Genomic DNA, 4,950 nt, shown 5'->3' with positions numbered 1-4,950 from the left:
ATCGACTAAAGTTAATCGATTGAGAAACGTCACTGAGGGCCTGAAGAACAATAAGAGGCATATAAGGGGTTGGTTTAGTTTTTACCAGATAAGAAAACAATAAGTTATAAGTGCCTTTAAAAAACTGGAAAAAAAACTCTGACCTTACTTTTTACCGAATCAGACATAAAAAACTAATAAAAACTTTTTATTTATTTATTTATAGTTATTTTCTTTAGAAATGTTCATTTTACTCTTTTTATATTACTACACCACCACCCACTAGTTCAACCGACCATCACGACACCATTTATCATTTCAGCCGACCACCACCAGTTTTAGCCCCACCACCACCACCTCCACTTCCACTGATCATGACCACCATTATCTCATCTCAAACCATTTTAGACCAAATATATAAACATTGAAATCATAAAAACTAAATAACCGAACAAACACGAATCAAAGCTTATTCGTGTTCATTCGTTTAATTTAACCAAACAAATACAAATAAAATTTTTTGTGTTCATGTTCATTCGTTAAGAAAATATGTTTGTTTGTGTAAGTTTATGTCCATCCATCAAGAAGTTAAATGAACGTAAACGAGTGAACATAAACGATAACATAAATGAACAGACACAAATATATTAAGAACAACCACCATCACTCATTATTTCGTTCCTAAAAATAACATAACAAAATGAAAAACCAGATAAATAGGAGAGATAACAAAATAATTATAATAATTGAGTTTAGGTAACTATTTCACATATTAATGTAATATATAAATATATTTATATATAAAACAAACATTAATGAACATAAACGAATGAACGTTCAGGAACATAAATGAACGAACGAGACCATTGTTCATGTTCGTTTATTTAACTAAATTAACAAAAAAAATGTACATGTTCATTCATTTATTAAATAAACGAACATAAACGAACTTTCGGCCGAACGGTTTATTGAACGGTTCGGTTCGCTTACAACCCTACTTATAAGGCACTCTAGGACACTTGAACACTTTAAGTGTTCTATAAACTCGATTTAGGTGTAGTGAATCTTCTATGTTCATTCGTCAAAACCACAAGGGGTGGTGTCTGATTGGTTTAAAGTTAGACTCTAAAGATTAAAAATACTTGGAGGTTTCAGGTTTGAATCCAAAGAGAAATAAAAATCCCCTTATAACCATGGAAGTTCAAATGTCACAGTTGATCGCCCTATGATTAATAGGCTCGTTGAATATTTAGGTTAATAAAAAAAAAACTCGAGTCATGAATGTATCTTCTTTGGCACAGATGGAGAGATGATGTGGTGTTGGCTTTCAAAAATGGGGTTCGATTTAAAGAGAGAAGGAGAAAGAAAAAGGAAGTCGATCGGCGGTCAGGGGCACCGTCTCCCGTTTGCTTCTAGGTTTAAATTTTCACACACGCATTTTCAATGAATTTTTCACACACGCAAATATATATATATATATATATATATCATTTGTTAATATAATATTTATAATATATAAATCTATATGTTAATGTGAAAAAATAAAATAAATTTAAAATGGAAAAAGACCACATTACCCTTGACTTAACGGTAGGGGTGCTCAAAAACCCGATGAACCCGACCAATCCAACTCGAATTAAAAAAAAAAAAAAAAACTCAACCCGAGGCAACCCGATGCATGATCCATAAAAAAATTAGCCAACCCGATCTTATTGGGTTGGAATCGGGTCAGACCCAAAAGAACCCGACCCAACCCGACAACCCGATGAAAAAATACAAAACCAGGGGAGGGGGCAGGGGCACGCGCACATGGCTGCAATACTGCATCTCGAATTCTCGATTTCTCTCTAATCTATTCTCTAACACAGCAAGACAAAACCCTAGCTGCTCATCTCGCCTTTGCAAGTTCATCGACATCGCTATACAACAGTCAACACTGCATCTCGCCCTTCGCAAGTTCATCGCTATACACACTTGAAAAACTGCATCTCGATTCATCGCGCCTTCGTAAGAAATCGAGACAAAACCCTAGCGATTCATCGCGCCTTCGCAAGAAATCGAGAGAAAGCCTTCGCTATTCATCGACAAAACCCTAGCTGCTCATCGATTCCTACTGTAAGTTACAACTATAAGACTTGAAATTACAGCTACACTAAGTTACAACATCGATTCCTACTGTTTTGCATTTCTATTTTGCATTACAGCTTCATGTACCTTACTGTAAGTTACAACATCGATTCCTACTGTAAGTTACAACATCGATTCCTACTGTTTTGCATTATAGCCTAATGTACCTTATTGTAAGTTACAACATCGATTCCTACTGTTTTGCATTTCTGTTTTGCATTACAGCCTAATGTACCTTATTGTTTTGCATTTTTGTTTTGCATTTACTGTTTTGCATTTCTGTTTTGCATTTTTGTTTTGCATTACAGCCTAATGTACCTTACTGTTTTGCCTTTCTGTTTTGCATTATAGCCTAATGTACCTTATTGTTTTGCATTATATGTTTTGCATTACAGCCTAATGTACCTTACTGTTTTGCATTATCCTAAATCTTAATGTACCTTAATGTTTTGCATTTTAGCTTTCACTATAAATCAATAATGCGAGGTTTTCGATTTCTTCTTAATCCTTACAGTTTCAAATTCAATGGATGCTAATGTTACCCCAACCCCAATATGCAAGGTTTTCGATTTCTTCTCTCGATCCAACAACTACCGGATTTGATATTTTACTGTGGTGTAAAGCAAATACTAGTAGGTATGTTATTTTATCTATGATTGCAAAGGATGTTATTGCCATTCTTGTGTCTACGGTTACTTCCGAATCCGCGTTTAGTACTAGCGGACGTATTTTGGACTCATTTAGGAGTTCATTGAGTCCAAAAATGCTAGAGGCATTAGTGTGCACCCAAAGTTGGTTGAAAGCAAGTCACGAAGGGATTCAAACAAAGGAGTGTTTAGATGGAACACAATCTTATGATTTCTTGGAAGAAGGTAATTTCTAAACATTGTTCGGATTATGTTATCTATTTTCAATAAATTGTTAACTTTAGCTTTGAATTGTAGATGACAATCATGACATGACCAACCTCAACGTCAAGAAATCGAAAGCGTCGGGGTTGGAAACGTCTAAAACTCACTACAAAAATGCTGGGTATCAGCGAGGGAAAATTCCCTCGCTGATCCGTCGCTGAAAGGGGTCTCCGTCGCTGATCCGTCGCTGATACTCCGTCGGTCAAACAGTCGTAGGTAATGCTATCAGCGACGGATCAGCGACGGAATTCAGCGACGGATTTGCGATGGAAACTTTCAGCGACGGATCAGCGAGGGATGTATTTAGCGACAGATCAGCGACAGATTTGCGAGGGAACTATCAGCGACGGATTTGCGAGGGAACTATCAACGACGGATTTGCGAGGGAACTTTCAGCGACGGATTTGCGAGGGAACTTTCAGCGACGGATTTGAAGGGAAATTCAAGCACTTTCAGCGACGGATATTCCCTCGCTAATCCGTCGCTAATCTTTAAAAAATAAAAAAATAAACTTTTTAAAAATACATAAATCCTGTATTTATTTTTAAAAAACCTGAAAATAATAATATATAACAAACCAAATTTGTGAACAAAAGTAACCAATTCATACGATTTAAAATATGGATCCATACAAAGACAATTCACCCCACATGTCAACTTTGGGTTTTTCTACATGATCCAAAATAAAATCACATGATCTCATATTTTAACTTCAAATGCTGCGGTTTGGCATAGCTAGAGATTGAACATCCTTGCAATCATGAACGTCTTTGCTTTTGTCCGATTTCCCAACCGTTGGATGAATATCATTACACATTAAGGTCTCCAACTTCACGATATCGATGACTTTATGATCATTTATTTCTGGAACTTTCTTCTCATCCATTTCGTTGATTTTTGCTTCAAAACTGGATAATTTTTCGTTGCTAACCGACTTCTTGTTTCTATATACAAGATATAGTATCATCTGAATTATGCCAAAGGTGAATCCAAGCACATTTGGAATCTGTAAAGCAAGTTGTAAGATTTCAATAAAAAAAGAGGGACAACTTTCAAAAATGAGTTAACGAAAGATTATAACTTTTCTCATACYGCGATATTGAAGTCACCAAGAAGTAGACCATAAAAAAACCACATGACGGCACTGAGGGTGAGGGCTACTGATAATAAAATTGGCATGTACTCTACACTTTTCGTTCTAATCACTTGTCGCTGCAAAATAATATGAATAAAAGTTAAAAAGGATCATATATATTAGAAAATATAACAAGGTCAAATGCAAATATTTGCAGTGTCACCAAGTAAATGTATGCTTTTTATCCATGTATACTTACCAGAACTCCCAAAGGTGCTACAAAAACACATAAAGAAAACACGAGGCAAATCCATCCAACTATTAACTATCACCCCTCGGGTAACTCCACTTGCAAGGAATTGAGTTAGGACAACAATCAATCCGAACCCAACAACTATTAGCAATACAATTAGCTTTAAACTCTCCATCTGCATAACCAAGTTACTTTTTGTTAGTTTAACCTTCCTTAATGATAACAATGAAAGTCAATTCGCAATGTAAAATAATGATTAATTTGAACGTACCCTAGCCTTCTTTGGTGCATAGAAGAGAAAGAAACATATGTACACCGTTTCAATGAAGCAACCAACTGAGTTTATCGTTATGAGAAGCATGACATTGCTCTTCAACAATGCATAATATATCCAAAGCATGGCACTGAACAAACCCACCACATAAGGTGCCAACTGAAATCCTTCGATTGATTTCTTTTTATAAACTTTATAAAACGTCGGTCTGCATTTTTTTTAATAAATTGTATATGAAAGTTAGTTAGACAATTATTCATCCAAGACTGAACTACAAGAAATCATGAAAAGTGGATAAAAGAAAACTAGAACAAACATAAAAAGACTTACA

General features: G+C 35.3%; 1 pseudogene; it reads right to left on the bottom strand.

The window, feature by feature from the left end:
• Positions 1-3,675: 3,675 nt before the first annotated feature.
• Positions 3,676-4,950, bottom strand: part of LOC112499937 — a 3,123-nt pseudogene continuing 1,848 nt past the window's right edge.

Source organism: Cynara cardunculus (genome assembly GCF_001531365.2).
Source record: "Cynara cardunculus var. scolymus isolate 2C chromosome LG 17, CcrdV1, whole genome shotgun sequence".
Taxonomy (NCBI): domain Eukaryota; kingdom Viridiplantae; phylum Streptophyta; class Magnoliopsida; order Asterales; family Asteraceae; genus Cynara; species Cynara cardunculus.
Note: the sequence above shows the minus strand (reverse complement) of the source record. Positions and strands in the feature narration are given on the sequence as shown.